We start from the raw sequence: 22,342 nt of genomic DNA on the forward strand, positions 1-22,342 counted from the left end.
CACATCCTTACAGCTCGTACCATAAAGAACCCTCTACGCAGTTTAAAGTGAAGGTCTGCTGAAACAAATACTGCAGCTGCTGACTTTTAAAATAAGGACACTTACCTGTCCAGGGCACCCGCGATGTCGGCACCCGAAGCCGTTCTGTCGCTCAGCTCTCGGGTGCTACCGCTGCCATCTTTGGTAAGGGAATCAGGAAGTGAAGCCTTGCGGCTTCACGTCCCGGTTCCCTACTGCACGTGCGCAAGTCACGCTGCGCAATCTGGATGGTCCCTGCTGTCTCTGGGACCCGTGTGTTTCCCAGCAGACAGCGGGAGTCTATGCCCAGAAGTGGGTGCAAATACCTGTATTATACAGGTATCTGCACCCCCCTCCCCCCTGAAAGGTGCCAAATGTGACACCGGAGGGGGGAGGGTTCCGTAAAGCGGAGGTTCCATTTTTGTGTGAACCTCCGCTTTAAGGTTAAACCGATTTTCTAATTTTAGTGAATGGCTGCGTGTCTTATTAAATTCCCTTTCACGGAAAAGTTTTATCCCTATTGTGGGGTCACCAGTGCAGTATTTGTACATTGAAATCATATCTGCTCTCAAGCATCTCTTCTCTTCATAGAGAAACAGTTCAGTGCTTGTTAGCTTTCCTCATAACTAATGTCCTCCAGTCCCTTTATTAGTTTTGTTGTCCTACTCTAGACTCTCTCCAGTTCCAGCACATCCTTCCTGAGGACTGGTGACTAGAACTGGACAAAATACTCTGTGCGGTCTTGTAGAGCGGGAGAATTATTGTTTTATTATTTTATCTCTGGAGTTGATCCCCTTTTTAACGCATGCCAATATTCTGTTTGCTTTGCTTGCAGCAGCTTGGCATTGCATGCCATTGCTGAGCCTATCATCTACTAGGACTCCCAGGTCCTTTTCCATCCTAGATTCCCCCAGATGTTCTCCCCCTTCCCCTTCTTTTCCCTTCCCCCTCCCCTCCTTTTGCTCCCCCTTCCTGCTTTTTCCCACCACCCCTTTTTCCCTCTTCCCTCCTCCCCCCCCCTCCCCTTTCCTTCCTCTCTTCTCCTCCCTCGTTCCTTTCTTTCTCCTTTTCTCTTCTCCTTCATCCTTCCTTCATATTCTTCTTCCTCCTTCTTTCTCTTCTCTTCGCCCCCTCTATTCCAATGCACTTGGCTGGTGTATGTCTAAATACAATTTACTTCCCAAACCGATTTTGATAATTCTCTTTGGGCGTCTCAATTTTGCCGTTCCCTATTTGTTGAGGCAGTCGTTGGTGAATGTGTTTATACAACATGTAATCACTCCAATATTACGCTGTACTACAATGTATCACCATTTTTTTAATATAATTATGATTATTTATCTTCTTAGATGTTATATTTGGACGCCTCCTGAAGAAGCGGCGTTGGCCGCGAAATTGTTGAGGTCAAAACATCCTTTAATACATCATTGTGCCTTCAATTATACATGTGGGCTGTATTTATTGTTACTTCAATGTATGTCTCTTGTTGCAACAATTCCTAAGTTGCTTTGTTGTACACTGTGTATATTTTATTATTTTGTATCTCAATAAATTGGGATTTTATCTATGTTCTATGTTCTAATTGGGTACTGCTATAGTCCATTAATTCCCTTATGGGGAGGTAGGGCTTAGTTGGAGTAGCCCTTGCTCTTCTCCCCCCATTCCCCCTTCAGTATATAGGTATGAGGCGGTCGGCAAGCGGTTAAAGGGCTTGTAAACCCTCATGTTTTTTCACCTTAATGCATCCTATGCATTAAGGTGAAAAAACACCTGGCAGTGACCGGCCCCCCAGTCCCCCCACTTTATTTACCTGAGCCCTGGAATTTCACCCGGCGGAGACACGCTCTTCCTCTGCCCAGGGTTCTCGGCTCTTGATTGGATTGATTGATAACAGTGCAGCCATTGGCTCCCGCTGCTGTCAATCAAATCCAATGACATGGGCAATGGGGGACGGGGCCGAGTCCAGCATTCGTGTCTATAGACGCCAAATGCTGGACTCGTGAGCGTGCCCGCAATTTAACCCCCCAGGAGAGCGCCTCTCCTAGGGGGTTATCTGATGCAGGGAGGAGCCACGAGAGCCGCAGAGGGACCCCAGAAGACAGTGTTCGGGGCCACTCCAGTGCAAAACGAACTGCACAGTGGAGGTAAGTATGACATGTTTGTTATTAAAAAAAAACAAAAAACGCAAACCTTTAAAATCACTTTAAGTCATACCATAAATGTATGCTGAGCTGCAAAAAAGGTCTAAATATTCTCTCACTTTTTCTGTGTTCATCTTGCAGCTCATTTGAAATTTGTGTATTTCAGGGAATATTCTGTGGAAATTCTGAAATAAATGTATTATTTGTAGTAGGGTGGAGCTGTTGGAATGCATCAATAAGTTAGAGGAGCTCCCGGCTCCCCCCAAAAAATTTAAAGTCAGCAGCTACAAATACTGTAGCTGCTGACTCTTAATAATAGGGCACTTACCTGTCCAGGCATCCAGCGGTGTCCTCGCCCAAAGCCGCTTTTTTCAGTTGGCTATCAGGTGGAGGCGCCGCCATCTTGACTAAGGGAAACCAGCAGTGAAGTCTTGCCGCTTCACAGCTGGTTTCCTATTGTGCAGGCATGAAGCACGCTGTAATTTGTGAATGGGCTGCATTATTTTGGGACCTGTGAAGTGTCCCAGAAGGATGTGGGGGGGAGGAGGAATGGGGCTGAGCTTCCAGCTCAGTTCACCGTGGCAAACTTAGCTGGAAGTGGGAGCAGGTACCTGTCAAAACTAGGTACCTGTTCCCCCCTCCCCCTTAAAAGTCTCCAAACGTGGCAGCGGAAGGGGGAAGAAGGCGGACTTCTGGGTGGAGCTCTGCTTTAATGAACTGCACGTCTCAGCATGTCTTGGTGCAGTATATTCTGAAAAACAATTTAGCTTTGCTATCACTAGCATAATGTTCCTCTCCTATTTTTTAGAATCAGGTTGTCATTGTTTAGTATACACTGTGCTGTGTAATGTGTGACTCTGTATATCTCTCTATCAGACAGTCACTCTCTGCGGTATTATAACACTGCAGTCTCCTCTCCGGGATCCGGACTCCCTGTGTACTCTGAGGTCGGATATGTGGATGATAAGGAGATAGCAAATTATAACAGTGACACCCGTCAGTATCTTCCCAAGACTGAGTGGATGAAGAAACTGGGATATGATTACTGGGAGAGGAACACACAAATAGGTCGGGGCAATGAGGCTGGTGGCAAGCACAGAGTACAGACAGCAATGAGACGATTCAACCAGACTGAAGGTGAGGCAATTCTTTTTTTTATTTGAGAGACCAATTTTATTGAAAAAAATATATGCATGGTACATAAAATAATGTAGGCCGACATGGCCAGAACAATAGTACATACATGAACACATTACGTCATCTGCATGATGTAGGGTAAAATATCCCGCAGACATGAAGCCAGTACACGATAAAGAGGAAAGGGGGAGAGGAGGGAGGGAAATGAGAGATGAACATATCAACATTTCAAGTACATGTTTCACCATCCTCCAACCATCTGTTCCAGACCTGCTCGTATTTAAGCGGGCACCCTCTGTGTACATAAATCAACATTTTACATGGGAGAGTATCAATAATTCCTTTTTTCCAGCATTGGATTGTAGGGGATAGGGCCTGCATCCAATTACGGGCTATCGTTTTTCTCGCTAAGAATAGCGTTTCATGTAGAAAGGTACTAAGAGGTTTGTCAGCGTCTAGGTCTGGCAGCAGACCGAGTATTCACATCTTTGGGTCTAGAGTAGCAGGAAGCCCATTTGATCGTGCAGGAAGCGTATCACTTGTATCCAAGTATGCTTGGATAGTTGGGCAGGACCATATAAGGTGATAGAAGGAGCCTGGGGTATGGTCGCATAGGCGGCATCCTGGATTATACATGGGTTTGAAGCACTCTATCCTCTGAGGAGTCAGATAATATACAACTGTGTGAGGCGGTCCGACAGTTTAGGGGAAACTTTTTTTATGTCTTCCAAGATCTCATCCCAATCCTCATCCTCAAATATTCCAACGTCCACCTCCCATCTAGTCTTAGCAGTATAGGCCAAGGCCGTGGTGTTGGGAAGACGGATGGCGGAGTAGAGGGCGGAGATTAGTTTGGCTGGCTCAGTACCTGTAATCGTGTCAATTATGGAGGGGACTGTCAGGGATGGGTTGGAGCCAGCAAACTGAGTTTGTAGAGCATGGCGGAGTTGTAAGTATCTAAAAAGGAGGTGATTGGGAAGTGAGAATTCATCTTTTAGCGTTTGGAATGTTTTAAGTCCCGTAGTGGTCATGATCTGGTGTATATACAAGATCCTATTACGTATCCAAACCGCGGGGTCTGGGATGGACAATAGTTCAGGCAGATGTGTGTTGAACCAGAGGGGGGTGTGAGAATGAACCTGTGGAATCCCAAGTTTTTGTAGTGCCAACTGCCATAACCTCCGGTGGTGTGTCAACATGCCTGCTTTGTGATGGGGAGTATGCCCTGTCAATGGGGCCCTTAGGACTGTCTGAAGTGGGGTATGGGCTGGGCTATCAGGGTGTTCACAGAGTAGTAGCTGGTATCTTGGTAGCTCATTTTTGTCAAAATGATAGAAATGGGACAGTTGGGAGGCAAGATAATAGTCCTGAAAATCTGGAAGAGCAACTCCTCCCAATGTCACTGGTTTCTTAAGTATTCTCCAAGATAATTTATGTCTGCTGTGTCCCCATATAAACGAATTAAGAATAGATTCAATTGTTTTGAAAAATTTTTGTGCTATACACAGAGGAGCATGCCACACCAAATAGAGTATCTTTGGGAGAAGTATCATTTTGACTAAACTGACGCGTCCCATAACACCCAGGGGTAGTCGAGCACAATTTTGTGTCTTAGTCTTGATCAGGGTATACAGAGGTTCAATAGTCAAGAGTGTGTAGTCTGTGAGTGATCTAGTAACTTGCATTCCGAGGTACTTGATTAAAGAGACCCTGGGGAGATTCAGAGGGGGGATGTAAGTGATGGGGGAAAATGGTCAATCGGAAGGATCTGGGATTTAGACCAATTTATGCTTATGCCCGAGTTGCTACCAATACGTTCTATGGAGTGGAGGGCTGCAACGAGGGAGGGACCTGAGTCGGCCAAGTAGAGGAGTGTATCATCTGCATACATCCCAATCTTCTCCTCCAGATTCCCTATCTTGAGGCCTCGAATATTGGTGTCCGCACGAACCATGATAGCCAACGGCTCTACAGCCAATGCGTACAACATAGGGGATAGGGGGCAGCCTTGTCGGGTCCCTCTCTCCAGTGGAAATTGGTCAGAGGGCCAGCCATTTACAAACACCTTGGCCTTTGGGGATTGATACAGGAGCCGAACCCAGCAAATAAAGTTGGGGCCAAGTCCAAATCTCGAGAGGCACTCCCAGAGGTAGTTCCACTCCACGGAATCAAAGGCCTTGGGGGCATCTAGAGCCACCACAACCCTCGAACCGACTTCATCATGGGACCCCTGAATGTTCATAAATAGGCGACGATTATTCATAGCAGTATTCTTCCCTGGCATAAAGCCTGTCTGATCAGGGAAAGAATGACCTGGTTAAGGCAGGAGCCTAGAATCTTAGCCAGTATTTTAATGTCGACCTGTAGTAAGGAAATGGGTCTATATGATTCCAGGTATTTAGGGTCCTTACCAGGCTTAGGGATTACTACAATTTGGGCTTCTCTCATAGAGGGGATAGGATTCCCGTGTCAAATATGGATTTGTATAGGTCATAAAGTTTAGGGGTTAATATTTCAGAGTAGGTGGCATAAAATTCAAGTGGTAAGCCATCTGATCCTGGGGCCTTAGTTGTAGCCAGACAGGAGATAGCCTTGGAGATATCTTCCTTTGTAATGGGAGCTTCTTATGCCCCGTACACACGGTCGGACATTGATCGGACATTCCGACAACAAAGTCCTAGGATTTTTTCTAACGGATGTTGGTTCAAACTTGTCCTGCATACACACGGTCACACAAAGTTGTAGGAAAATCCGATCGTTCTGAATGCGGTGACGTAAAACAAGTACGTCGGGACTATAAATGGGGCAGTGGCCAATAGCTTTCATCTCTTTATTTATTCTGAGCATGCGTGGCACTTTGTCCGTCGGATTTGTGTACACACGATCGGAATTTCCGACAACGGATTTTGTTGTCGGAAAATTTTATATCCTGCTCTCAAACTTTGTGTGTCGGAAAATCCGATGGAAAATGTGTGATGGAGCCTACACACGGTCAGAATTTCCGACAACAAGGTCCTATCACACATTTTCCGTCGGAAAATCCGACCGTGTGTACGGGGCATCAGAGTTCACGTTGGGCATCAGTCAATCTAGGGAATGTAATTCTTGCTAGGTAATCTTTGGTATCTTGGGGAGTGTGAGTGACCCAGGAGGTGTAGCGTGCACGATAGAATCTTGCAAACTCCTCCGCTACTTGTTGCTGATCAGTGACGTCGTTCCCCTGGGGGTCAGTCAACGACACCACCACCGGGGGGATGTGAATCTAAGAGCCCTTTCACATCGGGCCACCCATAGCAATGGCGGTAAAACGCCATTATTTTTAGCGGTGTTTTACCGTCGGATTAGCGGCGCATTTCGGCCGCTAGCGGGGCGCTTTTACCCCCCGCTAGCAGATGAGAAAGGGTTAAAACCTCCCGCAATGCGCCGCAATAGTGGCATTTTGCTGGCGGTATCCCGGCGCTGCCCCATTGATTTCAATGGGGAGCAGCGGTGGAGGAGCGGTAAACACACCGCTCCTTCAACGCTCCAAAGAAGCTGCTGGCAGGACTTTTCCTGACGTCCTGCCAGCGCAGCGCTCCGGTGTAAAAGCCCTTGGGCTTTCACACTGGAGACAATACTGCAGCTGTTTGAAGGCGCTATTTTTACGCTATAGCGCCTGCAAAACACCCTCGGTGTAAAAAGGGTCTAAGTGAGCAAGATATGCAAGGAGTTTACCCAATCTCTCTGCACTCAAATACTCTTTGCCTACAGAAAAAGATGTGTTGCTTGGCCTTCTTAATATGTAACTGGGAGACTTGCCGCGTCTGAATCTTGAGATTGTTGGCAGTGCTGGGTGAGGGGTCTCAGTGAAACGCCTCCTCCAGCACCTGTAGGTGTTATGTAGCCTGTTGGACAATGAGTTTTGATGATCGCTTAAGTCTGTTGATACGTGTGGAGTGCAGGGAGCGGGCGTGGAGCTTAAACGTCTCCCACACTATGTCGTGCGTGGCTGATTCCCCGTTGGCTGTAAAATAGTATTGCAATTCCATGGGGATGTCATCCTGGTCCTGCAGAGCAGTCAGCCAAAATGGGTTTAACCGCCAAGGAGGAGCAGGGGAGGCCTTCAGGAGCTGAATCGTGACCCAGTAAGGGGCGTGATCCAAGAGTATTCTCGGAGCAAAGCCCACATCTCCCAGTCTAGGTGTCAGGGTCCTTGAGATTATAATGAAATCGATTCGCGACATTGTGTTATGGCTGGCTGAGAAACATGAAAAGACTTTAGAGTGCGGGTGTTTGTGGCTCCAACTGTCTACAAGAGCAAAGTCAGTCAGTATTTGGTGTAGTCTGGTATGGGCCGGTGGGTCTAGGGGGAGGTCCGGTGCGCCCATTCTGTCTAGAGCGGGGGGTGAGGGTCATATTAAAGTCCCCCTTCCACACCGCCGGTACAGAGGGGTATTGTGCCATAAAGGCAAGGCCCTCCTTAATTACAAGTGAGTTGTACGGGGGGGGGACATAGGCTAGTATCAGGATAGGGGATCTATTAATAGTGGCGTGTATAAACAAATATGGAGCAGCACTAGGTCAAACGGAATCCTTTTAGCGATCAGGACCGATACTCATCTGGAATAAGAGGTGTGGGTGGCGTGGTATGGCCAACCTATCCAGGGCTTTTTGAGAGAGGATTGCAATTGGTCCGTAACTTGGGTCTCAACTAGTGTGATGATGTCAGCATGCTGGGACTTAAGGAATGTCAGGGCGGCTGTGTGTTTAACCTTATTGCGCAAGCCTCTAACATTCCACGTGAAAAACTTTAGAGAACTCATGGCTGGTATAGGGTGTATGTGGTAGGCACATACTGGATGCCACTGGATGAGAATGTGCTGCACTGTTAGAGGAGATCCGGAGGCCGAGGCAGGTGAAGGTCAGTCTCTGAGGAATCAGGCAGGCCGGGAAGACCTGTAAGGCCACTGCCGGATGTAGCAAGATGGCCGCCGCTCCGAGGACCAGGCCGGAGCCTGCGGACCATCCCACCAGCTGCTGCAGGGTGCAGAGGCTCTGCGCCAGTGGCCACAGGCATTCCGGGGTATGCCAGGGAGACGAATAGGAGCCGCCGCCGGGTGGAGCAAAATGGCCGCCGCTCCGAGATCTAGGCCGAAGCCACGGACTATCAAAAAAAGGAGGAAAAAGCAATTCATCAAGGAGGAACAGGCGATTATCAAAAAATATAAATAATGTTTATTGAAAAATTCACTTTAACACCAATGAAAAAATATGGTTAAAAAACAGGTACCACCACCATACTAAAATTGACAACGTTGTCATAAACAAACACAGATGGCCACCACACACATAAACCATGCACGCCTCCTATCATGTAGATGCAAGATAATATCTCCTGATGAGTCATCTAACTTAAAGCTGATGATCCCAGTGGGTTTGGGAGAATAGCTAATAATAGTGGGGAGAAGGTGGATGGTATGCAGCCGTTAAGGAATAATGTCCTCTATGTGGATGCAGACAAAGGGGGAGAGAAACTGACAGTAACCAGCTTGCTGGTGGGGCAGTAAACACTGCTGTCCTTGTCTGCAGAGATCACCGTAGAGATTCAGTACTGTGGGACACAAATAGCAAGTGAGGGAGGTTCCTGTGTGTAAGGAGCTGTAAGCCCTGGAGGGTTGCAGCAGGCTTAAAAGTATAGCTATGTCGGTGGACCATTAGTGCTCAAGGGTGGAATGCAGTTTGCAAATTAGAGCAGCAGTCCTATGCAGTCCTGCAGTAGGAGAGCCGTGTCTTGCTCATATCATCTCCAAGTGGATGATCAAGCTGTCTTCCATCCACAGGCAGAGTGTCACCAGCGGGGTCCCAGTAATGATGCCCAGGGAGCATTGTGTTTTACCGGGAGGTGCAGTATGTAGCGTACCGCTTTCAGTCATCCCCTCATCCGGTTCCCGAGTAGGTACAAGCGGCCTCACAGGGGTGCAGGTGGGGATTCCGAGGCTGGTGGGTGGTTCTGTGAGCACGCTATGGGAAGCGTGATGGCGTCATGTTGACGCGTTTCATCTGTCACTTGGATTTCCTCAGAGCATGTGCAGTAGCCGAGACAGTCATCTTATATAACCCAGACGCTGGAATAAGTGGGTACGTCAGCGTCTGGTTGTCTCGGTGAAGGCGCAACTAATTGACAGCCATACGCATATACAGAGAACAATACATACATAGCGGGCTGGTCCGTAGGTGCAGACACCCACAGAGAAAAAGTAAAGGAAGGCAGATGAATAAAGATAGGGAACAGGCCATAGGAAACGGAAAATTGGTTAAGAATGAAAAATAAAAATAAAAAGACTAGATAAAGAAAATGAAATAAAATAAGATAAATTAAAAAAGAAAAGAAAAAGGGAAAGAAGGAAGGAAAAAAACAGAGAAAAAAGAGGGAAAGCAGAAGGGAAGAAAAAAGGAAAAAAGAAAAAAAGAAGAAGAAAAAAACAAAACAGAAAAACAAAAAAACAGAAAAAAAAGGGGGAGGAGACCAAGAAAAATGAGTATGGACAATTAGCTGCGGACTATCCTACAGGCAGCCCCAGGGCGGAAAGATCCAGTGATTGCGGCCTCAGGCAGCGCTTCAGGCGACAAACAGCACCAAGGGCCAAGCAGAAGACTGGATAGGCTTGTTGGGATGTAGATATCTGGCAGGATCAGCAGGATTAGAGCAGGATGGCTGTTACAGGAGTATGGGCAAGCGGAGTACTCAATGCAAGCGTCCTACTCCATAGCTCTTCAGGCCACGCCCCCCAAGGTGAGACAATTCTTACTCATTTATTTATTAAAGGGGTTGTAAACCCTCGCGGTTTTTCACCTCAATGCATTCTATGCATGGGCACTCGAGAAGAGGAGGAGCCAGAAGCGCCACTGAGGGACCCCAGAAGAGGAGGATTGGGGCCACTCTGTGCAAAACCAAGTGCACAGAGGAGGTAAGTATACCATGTTTGTTTAAAAAAAAAAAAGTTTACATATCCTTTAAACAAAATAAATAGAACACTGCTGACACTGTGTATTGGGTAAAGCAGATTGTGATCATAATGTTGTCACTTTACAATACAATTATATAAACAGTGATAACAATGAGGCATTTATTATAACAGCGCTGTGTATCTCAGTGCTGGAGGATGGGATCTGTCAGGTTTATGATGACCTTGTATTAAAAAATTCAGATGATTTTCTTTCCAATCTACAACCTCCCACAATAACTACCACGGGATCCAGCTGACCCCCTCATACTCCTCCTTATTTGCCTCTAATTATTACCCATTGCTCCAATTTATATCTTCCCTAAGGCTACTTTCACATTTTAGGTTTGAATTGCGGGCAGATTTTCCGCGATTTCAAAGCGCCGATGTGTGAATGACAAATCGCGGGATCTCACATTTAAGAACATTTCATCTTAATTACACCTAAAATCACAGTGCGGGTTTGCCACGATTGTCGTGCGATAAATCGGGCTGCAATCGCGGCAATCCACATTGCGTGAAGTATGTCGCCCCAAAGTAGCTGAACTTTTTTTTGGGTGACAAGACTTAGACAGCAGACTGGAGTGGGGCCTTTTCTTCTGTGGCCAAATGCTTGTTTTATACAGCCACCTTGCAGGCGGCATATAAGGTTCTCCTACATTGGTATTGGGTCCCTGCTTGCATTGCTAATGCCAATCCATCGTACAGTGACCACTGTTTCCGGGGTTGTGGCCATCGGGGTGACATTATACATATATGGTGGAAATGTCCTAGACTAAATGGCTTCTGGTCCCGGGTATTTGGCCTCCTATTCACGTTGTTTCACCTGCCCATACCAAAAGATGCAATGTTTGCCTTACTACACTGTCCAATTTCCAATTTTGTCTAATTGTGATTTGATTGTAGCCGTATTAGTGCAATTGTAACAGAGAAAATTGGGTACTGTCCGTGATACTTTTTTTATTTGCACTAACATACAATTTTTCAGGACAAGCTTTCGGGGTATGTCCCCTTCTTCAAGGTCCAAGCAGTACTGATTCACAAATTTTTAAGCAGAATGTTAAAGAAGGAAAAAAAAAAAAATATGAAAAAAAAAAAAAATAGGAAAACCAAACACATACAAATCAATGGCAATAAAGATAGCAGCAGAGTTAGTGAGATAAGACAGAGGGAGAGCTAGGGAGGGAATGCAGGGGGGGATGCTGGTCACAGAGGGGGTCGTAAAACTTTAGCATAATGTGTAAGGAAACCAATATCTAAATTCAGGCCATTATTCTTCGTGTCAAAAAGAAGTATCATTCTTAGTTCAAACATTTTCCTTTCCTGGATAGTTCTGAAAATTCCCTTTAAGAACTAAGACATTGAGGTCTTCTATAGTGTGGTCCGATTGTGAGAAATGATGTCCCACAGGTGTGCAGAAACTGTCTTCTTTATGTTCTTTGATGGTATGTCTGTGCAAATTCATCCTCGCTTGCAACTTCTGTCCTGTTTCACCAACATAAGATCCTTTGCTGCATCTTTTGCATTGGATAAGGTACACAACATTACTTGAGGTACAGCTGTAAGATCCCATGATATTGAAGGTCCCATTTGTGTGTGTAACACTTTTGGATAAATTTATCTGGTTGCATAGTTTGCAGCGTTTTTTATTGCAGGGTTTGCTACCATTATTTGTGACTTCATAATCAGAGTGAAGTTTTCTGCTGATTAGTTTGTGTCTGAGGTTGGGTGGTTGTCTGAAAGCCAATAATGGGGTTGTTGGAATATTCCTTTCAGAGTTTCATCCTCTGTTATAATGGGTTGTAAATCTTTGATTATCTTTTTGATCCCTTCAAGTGCTGGGTTGTATGTGGTGACTAGAGGTACTCGGTTATTTGTTTTTTTCTCTGTGTATTGGAGGAGATTTTCTCTTTGGGTTTTCAAGGCTGTGTTTATGCTGTTCTTGATGGTTTTGTCTTTGTAACCTTTCTTATGGAAGGAGTCTGCCAGTGTTCTGAGATGTTTATCTCTGTCTTCTGGGTCTGAACAAATCCGGTGGTATCTGATGGCCTGGCTGTGTATGATGGCCCGTTTGGTGTGTTGGGGGTGAAAACTGGAACTGCGAAGATAGCTGCATCGGTCAGTGGGTTTTCTGTATATCGACGTGTGTAGCTTGTCATCCCTGATGTATACTGTAGTGTCCAGGAAGTTGACATGTGTGTTCGAATAGTCCATTTTTAGTTTGATAGATGGGTGAAAAGTGTTGATCAATGAGAAGAATTGGTTTAGATTTTCTTCACCTTCAGTCCATATCATGAATATATCATCAATATAGCGATAATATCTGTATGGCTTTTGTTGTATGCTGTTCAGAAATTTGTCCTCCAGGTCAGCCATAAATAAATTTGCATATTGGGGTGCCATTTTGCTTCCCATAGCAGTACCCATACACTGGAGATAGATGTCATTATTGAAAGTGAAGTAGTTGTGTGTAAGAATGAATTCAATGAGCCGTGTCACATCCTCAGCAGTGTATTTGTGGTCTGGTGAGGATGATAAGAATCTGTGACATGCCGCCAACCCATCCTTGTGAGGGATATTACTGTACAGAGATTCTACATCCATAGTGACTAGAAGTGTATTAGGTGGTAATTGTTGTATATTGTTAAGCTTGTTCAGAAAATCAGTGGTGTCTTGCAGGAAACTTGCAGTGTTCATGACTAAAGGTTTTAACATGTTTTCTACAAGGCCTGAGAAATGTTCGGTAATTGTATTCATACCTGTTATAATGGGTCTGCCTGGATTTCCTGGCTTGTGGATCTTGGGCAGCATGTAGAAGTCTCCAATTTCTGGATTATCCGGAATCGCATTGATGAGTTCTGAATGTAGGTGGCTTGGCATTGTCGCAATGAGACCTTTTAATTGCTGAGTAAAATCCTGGGTCGGATTATAATCCAGTTTTTTGTAGTAAGTAGTATTTGCCAGCTGCCATCAAGTATGATGGAAGATACTGCATATAGCCGCATAAAGAAGCAGTTAACCAACCTGATCACAAAGGAAACACAGGTCAACAGCGACATCTTTTTTCTCTCAAGATGCAAAAAGAGGAATCTCATACCACAGGGTCTCCGGATTAAAAATCCTTGTGCAAATACACTGAACTCTCCTTATGCAGAAGGACTCTGCAGACGTACCAGCGAAAGGTTAAGGAACAACCTCATTCATAAACTCTATAGTAAAAGGGAAACAATCCGGAAACAAAAGCAGTTGGTGTTTGAAACCTCAACACCATTGGACCCCACAAGCATCAACCAAATTAAGGATGAAATTGAAACCTTACAAAGACAACTGCAAAAACTTGCCATGAACAGGAAGCAAAAAAAACTCCAAAAGCTACACCAAGAGAAGACCTTTTGGATACAACCTAAACAACACAAAACAAACACAACTTCTATAACTCCTGCTATCAGCAACTTGGAAGCCAATCCAGAATCCCAAGGTATCCCTTGTGCAAATGCTGACTTTACAGAAAATGTGGATATAACAGAGGAACTCGGAATCATAAATTTGTCAAATCATCAACTTACTACACCAGAAACAACAGTCCTCTCCAAAGGCCTCACATTCTGCCCAACCACCAAATTGGATAAATTACAGGTATGGTCAGATATGGAGGAATTCTTTAGGAGACTAAGGCTCAAGGAATATTTTGACAGTAAGGAAAGGAATCCTAGGACAATAGGAGGTTACAAAAGTAAAAAGAACAGCAACTTCACACCTCCACAAGGACGCAACCCCAAACTGGATACCTATATTGACAGCTTCAGGCTGCGAGTTACATCCCTGATATCCACCCAGCAAAAGAAAATATTATACAACCTTTCACCACTGGAGCGAAGAGCTGTACATGATCTGCGCAATAATCAGGCCATAACCATCAAACCAGCAGATAAAGGGGGAGCAGTCGTTGTGATGGATACAGACAAATATATACAAGAGGGCCAGAGGCAGCTGGCAAATACTACTTACTACAAAAAACTGGATTATAATCCGACCCAGGATTTTACTCAGCAATTAAAAGGTCTCATTGCGACAATGCCAAGCCACCTACATTCAGAACTCATCAATGCGATTCCGGATAATCCAGAAATTGGAGACTTCTACATGCTGCCCAAGATCCACAAGCCAGGAAATCCAGGCAGACCCATTATAACAGGTATGAATACACTTACCGAACATATCTCAGGCCTCGTAGAAAACATTTTAAAACCTTTAGTCATGAACACTGCAAGTTTCCTGCAAGACACCACCGATTTTCTGAACAAGCTTAACAATATACAACAATTACCACCTAATACACTTCTAGTCACTATGGATGTAGAATCTCTGTACAGTAACATCCCTCACAAGGATGGGTTGGCGGCATGTCACAGATTCTTATCATCCTCACCAGACCACAAATACACTGCTGAGGATGTGACACGGCTCATTGAATTCATTCTTACACACAACTACTTCACTTTCAATAATGACATCTATCTCCAGTGTATGGGTACTGCTATGGGAAGCAAAATGGCACCCCAATATGCAAATTTATTTATGGCTGACCTGGAGGACAAATTTCTGAACAGCATACAACAAAAGCCATACAGATATTATCGCTATATTGATGATATATTCATGATATGGACTGAAGGTGAAGAAAATCTAAACCAATTCTTCTCATTGATCAACACTTTTCACCCATCTATCAAACTAAAAATGGACTATTCGAACACACATGTCAACTTCCTGGACACTACAGTATACATCAGGGATGACAAGCTACACATGTCGATATACAGAAAACCCACTGACCGATGCAGCTATCTTCACAGTTCCAGTTTTCACCCCCAACACACCAAACGGGCCATCATACACAGCCAGGCCATCAGATACCACCGGATTTGTTCAGACCCAGAAGACAGAGATAAACATCTCAGAACACTGGCAGACTCCTTCCATAAGAAAGGTTACAAAGACAAAACCATCAAGAACAGCATAAACACAGCCTTGAAAACCCAAAGAGAAAATCTCCTCCAATACACAGAGAAAAAAACAAATAACCGAGTACCTCTAGTCACCACATACAACCCAGCACTTGAAGGGATCAAAAAGATAATCAAAGATTTACAACCCATAATAACAGAGGATGAAACTTTGAAAGGAATATTCCAACAACCCCATTATTGGCTTTCAGACAACCACCCAACCTCAGACACAAACTAATCAGCAGAAAACTTCACTCTGATTATGAAGTCACAAATAATGGTAGCAAACCCTGCAATAAAAAACGCTGCAAACTATGCAACCAGATAAATTTATCCAAAAGTGTTACACACACAAATGGGACCTTCAAAATCATGGGATCTTACAGCTGTACCTCCAGTAATGTTGTGTACCTTATCCAATGCAAAAGGTGCAGCAAAGGATCTTATGTTGGTGAAACAGGACAGAAGTTGCAAGCGAGGATGAATTTGCACAGACATACCATCAAAGAACATAAAGAAGACAGTTTCTGCACACCTGTGGGACATCATTTCTCACAATCGGACCGCACTATAGAAGACCTCAATGTCTTAGTTCTTAAAGGGAATTTCAGAACTATCCAGGAAAGGAAAACGTTTGAACTAAGAATGATACTTCTTTTTGACACGAAGAATAATGGCCTGAATTTAGATATTGGTTTCCTTACACATTATGCTAAAGTTTTACGACCCCCTCTGTGACCAGCATCCCCCCCTGCATTCCCTCCCTAGCTCTCCCTCTGTCTTATCTCACTAACTCTGCTGCTATCTTTATTGCCATTGATTTGTATGTGTTTGGTTTTCATATATTTTTTTTTTTTTCCTTCTTTAACATTCTGCTTAAAAATTTGTGAATCAGTACTGCTTGGACCTTGAAGAAGGGGACATACCCCGAAAGCTTGTCCTGAAAAATTGTATGTTAGTGCAATAAAAAAAAGTATCACGGACAGTACTCAATTTTCTCTGTCTAATTGTGAAATAGGAGTGTTACACCCCCTGCCTGTTGGTCACAAAGTGTATTTAGAAGAAATATATATAGGCGCAAAACTTCAAAACAGATATGCCCAACTGCCTTATTGCAACTGCCTTATTCTGCCTGTTGGTTACAGAGTGTATTACAAAAATGGGTGCTAAACATCAAACAGGTGTAACTAACTGCCGTGCTATAACCTCTGATGTAATGTACCCACCTGGTGTGTTACACCCTCTGGGGTATGCAAACCAAAACCTGATCTATACCGTGAACTAAAGTTATTGAGAAATAAAAGTTCTCTATTACCTGTGTATGCAAAGAGATCAATGTGATTGACCCTCTGTAGCAAAAACCAGAGGCAAGTGTGCAAATGTATATTCACAAAAGATTAAGAAAAGTAAAATGAAAAAGGGAAATACATATATGAGAAAGGTATAAATAAACGCGCATCCATGTGTTTCATCACAGTACAAACCCAAAAACAAATACAAAAACCAAAACAAATGATAAAGTTGCTTCAAACACTAGACCTATAACAATGAATCCATACAATAAATAAAGTACTTGTGCACAGTGTCAGTGCTTCAAACACTAAATCAATGGCAATTAGTCCATTCAATGAATAAAGTGACTTGTGCTTAAAAAACAGTGTCCAGTGCTTCATCAAAAATTGGTGCTGGTTATCTTTTCAAAGTGCCAGTAGTGCCACATGATAATAGCCATGTTGGTAATGTGATTGCACTCACCAGATGACATTACCCCCCCAGGGGTATTGTGCCTTCACAGTATAAGCCACTGTGCAGCTCTCTGGAATCTTGCTGGGCAATCTGAGAAACATATTTTGTTGGCTTTCACCCGGGGTATCATATGAGGGAAAGAGGAATGCCCATAGCGTGATATTGGTTAAGAAAGGCTTTATTTTATAAAAAAAATTATTTTATTAAAAATTGAACAGTTTTTAAACAGTTTAAAAACATGCAATAGCGAAACCAGAGCGGGCGCTGTGTAAACAACAATCGCCGCTCAGACCGGAAGTGATGCAATGACGCGCAGCATAAATTAATAAATTAAGAGACAAAAGCTATTGGCTACTTCCCCGTTTAAAGTCCTGACGTACGTGTTTTACGTCACCGCATTCAGAATGATCGGATTTTCCGACAACTTTGTGCGAACGTGTGTATGCAAAACAAATTTGAGCCAACATCCGTTGGAAAAAATCCATGAATTTTGTTGTCGGAATGTCCAATCAATGTCCAATCGTGTGTACAGGGCATTATATTTACTGCTATTGTGTTAGCTCCCATTTTTTCTGTTTGTGTCACCTTTTTTTGGCCCTTCTTGTTAGCTAAGACCTGTTTCAACCTCAATGCTAGTCCCTGCGTGGGTGGAACCTAATAAAAATAAAAAATTATATAAACAGAAAAAATTCTGATGATTTATGAATTATTCTGTAAGATTGCCAGAATCCTTGTTGCTTTCCATGGGAGGTGCTATATTTGTATTTACACATTATACTTTAGTGGTAGATGGTTACAGAATGGCACAATTTAGTCAGACTGTAGAAAGTCTCCTGTGTAACACAGACACACATACACAAGGATGGGAGAGACAACTGAGTGTGTGCGATTAGAAGACTCATTTGGTTGTGGGGCAGACTGATCTGTTCAGTAGATGGCATTGGTATTGACTGATCAGTTGTAGCAATAACAATTATGAAGCCTCCCCTATACCTCTTATGCTGCGTACACACGGGCAGACTTTTCGATGGACTAGGTCCGGTGGACTTTTCGACGGGCTTTACGCCGGACTTTCCAATGGACTTCCGAATGAATGGACTTGCCTACACACGATCAACCAAAGTTTTCGGATTTGTACGTGATGACGTAAGACCGGACTAAAATAAGGAAGTTTACAGCCAGTAGCCAATAGCTGCCCTAGTGTTGGTTTTTGTCCGTCGGACTAGCATACAGACGAGCGGACTTTTCGACCAGACTCGAATCCATCGGAAAGATTTGAAACATGTTTCATTTCTAGGTCCGTCAAACTTTTGGGGAAAAAAGTCCGCTGGAGCCCACACACGATCGAATTATCCGACGGAGTCCGGTCCGCCAGACCAAGTCTGCCGGAAAGTCCGCTCGTGTGTACGCGGCATCATACTGTACAGGGGACCTGGAGCAATTTATTAGTTTTTAGTAACATAATTTAATCCCTGCTAGTTTTCAGGAGGGGATATCCATCCCTGAAAATTATCCTTTACTAAATGTTCATACTAATCTTACTGAGAGCTGACATGAAAAAATGAAAACGTGCTGTGGTATAAATAAATGACATCTGAGGATTGATTAAACAGGGCAATGGTGTGGCAGGACATTGGGCATAGCAGTGCATAGCATGTAGACATCCAATTGGCTTTGGTAGGCACCACCTCCAGTGGATGTGACAGTGATGGCACCCTAGGACATAGCTATGTGGCCTTGGGATAAATCCAGCCCTGCTGGTCACTGCAGTATGCACACTGACACCAGCCACTAACACCACAGTGTGCACAATCCCCCCTCCGTGTCCATACTTGTGTAATGTGTGATGCGACTTTGGAGACTAAAGTCGCATGACAAGCTGCACCCCATGCTTTTTTATCACAATCGTTCAAATATGTGTGACTTTAAAAAGGTTCCTGCACTACGTTGGTCTGACTTTCCTGCGACTTGAGTGCCATTAACTGCAATGTAAACCCTCAAAAGTATAACCTGAATGTTATACATGCGGCAGCTGTTCAACAGTTGTCCATCATCGTTGGTTAAAGCCAAAGTTGCATCAGAGCTGCACTCCAAATTGCATGACTTTGGAGTCACACAAATGTGAATGCAGTCTTACCTGCCAGCAATTTGCCTACTACAGCTGGTTCATGCCTGTTCCACTCTTTGTTTATCCCCCATTGAGCATATGTAAACTGTGCAAACAGGTGGTGTTCCACATTGACAGAGATGTTAAAACCTGCTTCCTGAATCCAGTACAATATAGTACTGATTGTGTATCTGATGACATGTTTCCTGCTGTGTCAGTACAGTACTGATTGTGTCTGTGAGCAGTTTTTTTGGGGGGTTAGTAGGGTTATGATTTTGTCTATGTGGCATTTGTTTTTTATCAGTCATTTGTTTTTAATTAAATTATTTAAAATACATTTGACTAATTTCTTTATGTTAATGTGAAAGAGTACATGTGTGCGTGCTGGGGAGGGAGTTATCCTCAAAACAGTGGATGGAGGGAATAAGGTAGCTGACCTGAGGCAGAAATCCAACCCTGGTTACCAGATTCTCATTACAGGGACCGGGGAGAAAAAGCCACACCCTGACTTATGAAATACACTTTCTGCTATTTTCTCCTGCTGCACAAAATTGTTTCTTTCTCTTATAAAGTGTTAAAATCTGGATTAAACTCTTATAAATCACTGGCACATTCAGAACTAAAGATGGACAGAGATGGATCGAAATTTGCATAGTTGCCAACTTTGTAACAAAATGTATAGGGAGACTTTTTTGTCTGTAGGCGGTAGGGGTGCAACGGATCAAAAAACTCACGGTTCGGATCGTTCCTCGGATGAGGAGTCACGGTTCGGATCATTTTCGGATCAACAAAAAAAAAATTTCCCCCACTGTAATATCCACATCATCTCCCCCCACTGTAATATATCCACGTCATCTCCCCCACTGTAATATATCCACGTCATCTCCCCCACTGTAATATATCCACATCATCTCCCCCACTGTTATATATCCACAATCTCCCCCACTGTAATATATCCACGTCATCTCCCCCACTGTTATATATCCACAATCTCCCCCACTGTAATATATCCACGTCATCTCCCCCACTGTAATATATCCACAATCTCCCCCATTGTAATATATCCACAATCTCCCCCACTGTAATATGTCCAGTCCACATGTCCCCCACTGTAATATAGCCACATATCCCCACTGTTATATCCAAAATCTCCCCCACTGCAGTGCTGTAATATCCAGACTCCCCACTGTATACATTATGAGATGAGTATTAGTAAGACTAGTGCTGTTAGTCTTACCTTACAGTTAAGAATAGAAGCTGCCAAGCCAGCCGCCGGACCCACGAGTTGAGGGCGGGCTGATGACGTCAGTGCGCAGCTCAGCGCCGCTGGGTGTACCAAGATGGCAGTGGCTCCGGAGCTAGGCCGAAGCCGCGGCCTTTCCTAAGACCTGAGGCCGTGGAGCGCTCCGCGGATCGCGGGTGTGCCGATCCGAATGGGTTGACCCGTTCGGATCACGGATCGGTGACGATCCGTTGCACCCCTAGTAGGCGGAGTCTTTTTATAATTAGGGGTCAGGGGGTTTAAGGCATGGTGTAGAGGGAAAAGGAAAATGCGGCTCAGCGGAGTGCCTCCTTAGATCAGGCGTCCCCAGCGGAGTGCCTCCTTACATCGGGTGTCCCCAGCGCAGTGCCTCCTTACATCGGGCGTCCCCAGCGGAGTGCCTCCTTACATCAGGTGTCCCCAGCGGAGTGCCTCCTTACATCAGGTGTCCCCAGCGGAGTGCCTCCTTACATCAGGTGTCCCCAGCGGAGTGCCTCCTTACATCAGGTGTCCCCAGCGGAGTGCCTCCTTACATCGGGCGTCCCCAGCGGAGTGCCTCCTTACATCAGGCGTCCCCAGCAGGGTGCCCCCTTACTTTAGACGTCCCCAGGGGAGTGCCTCCTTACATCAGGTGTCCCCAGGGGAGTGCCTCCTTACATCAGGTACCCCCAGCGGAGTGCCTCCTTACATCAGGTCCCCCCAGCGGAGTGCCTCCTTACATCAGGCGTCCCACAGCACTAATCACAAGCAGTGAGATATTTCCCAGTCTGCAGCTGCAGTGATCAGGAAATGTCTCACTGCCTGTGATTAGCGGTGTGCAGTGTCAGCTTCCTGGCGGGATCAGGCACGTGGGATTCTGAACACGCCCGAGCCCATCTCTACACCACAACCCAGTGATGTGAACTGGGCACATAAGGAGACAAGGCATTTTGGTGGAATATCCACCCAATGCAGTCCCATCACATCTTGTGTGAATGAACCCTTAACAACTTCCCGACCGGCGCACGCCGTTGTACGTCGCAGAATGGCACGGCTGGGCAAATGCACTTACAGGTACATCCATTTGAATTCCCCGCCATGCTATTGCATGCATGCCGCCGGCAGCGTATGCGCATGCCGGCCGGGAGCTCCGTGAGTCGGGTCGCGGGTCCCATGGACTCGATCGCCACAGGGATACCCGCGATCGCCTCACGGAGAGGATGAACGGAGAGATGCTGATGTAAACAGCATCTCCCCGTTCTGCCTAGTGACAAGTGTCACTGATCACAGCTCCCTGTCATCGGGAGCAGTGATCAGCGTAGTGACATCCCATCCCCCCTACAGTTAGTAATCACTCCCTAGTACTCACTTAACCCCTCCCCGCCCCCTAGTGGTTAACCCCTTCACTGCCAGTGTCATTTACACAGTGATCAGTGTATTTTTAATCGCACTGATTGCTGTATAAATGACAATGGTCCCAAAAATGTGTCAAAAATGTCCGATGTGTCCGCCATAATGCCGCAGTCACAATAAAAATTGCTGATCGCCGCCATTACTAGTAAAAAAAATTATTAATAAAAATGCCATAAAACTATCCCCTATTTTGTAAACACTAAAACTTTTGCGCAAACCAACCAATAAACGCTTATTGTGGTTTTTTTTACCAAAAATATGTAGAAGAATATGTATCGGCCTAAACTGGGGGAAAAAAAAGTTTTTTTATATATTTTTGGGGGATATTTATTATAGCAAAATGTAAAAAATAATGCGTTTTTTTCAAAATTGTCGCTTTTATTTTGTTTATAGTGCAAAAAATAAAAACCGCGGAGGTGATCAAATACCACCAAAAGAAAGCTCTATTTGTGGGAAAAAAAGGACGTCAATTTTGTTTGAGAGCCACGTCGCACGACCGCGCAATTGTTAGTTAAAATGACGCAGTGCCGAATCGCAAAAAGTGCTCT

At 44.7% G+C, this 22,342-nt stretch overlaps 1 pseudogene across 1 annotated transcript in view; it reads left to right on the top strand.

Moving 5' to 3' along the window:
* The window catches only part of LOC141107488 (class I histocompatibility antigen, F10 alpha chain-like), an 86,176-nt pseudogene that overhangs the window by 9,421 nt on the left and 54,413 nt on the right, over nt 1–22,342 (top strand). Inside the window, exon 2 of the transcript XR_012235915.1 lies at nt 3,036–3,296. The product of XR_012235915.1 is annotated as a class I histocompatibility antigen, F10 alpha chain-like (transcript). The remainder of the gene's footprint in view (nt 1–3,035; nt 3,297–22,342) is intronic.

The sequence above is a fragment of the Aquarana catesbeiana genome, linkage group LG09 (assembly GCF_042186555.1).
Source record: "Aquarana catesbeiana isolate 2022-GZ linkage group LG09, ASM4218655v1, whole genome shotgun sequence".
Lineage (NCBI taxonomy): Eukaryota > Metazoa > Chordata > Amphibia > Anura > Ranidae > Aquarana > Aquarana catesbeiana.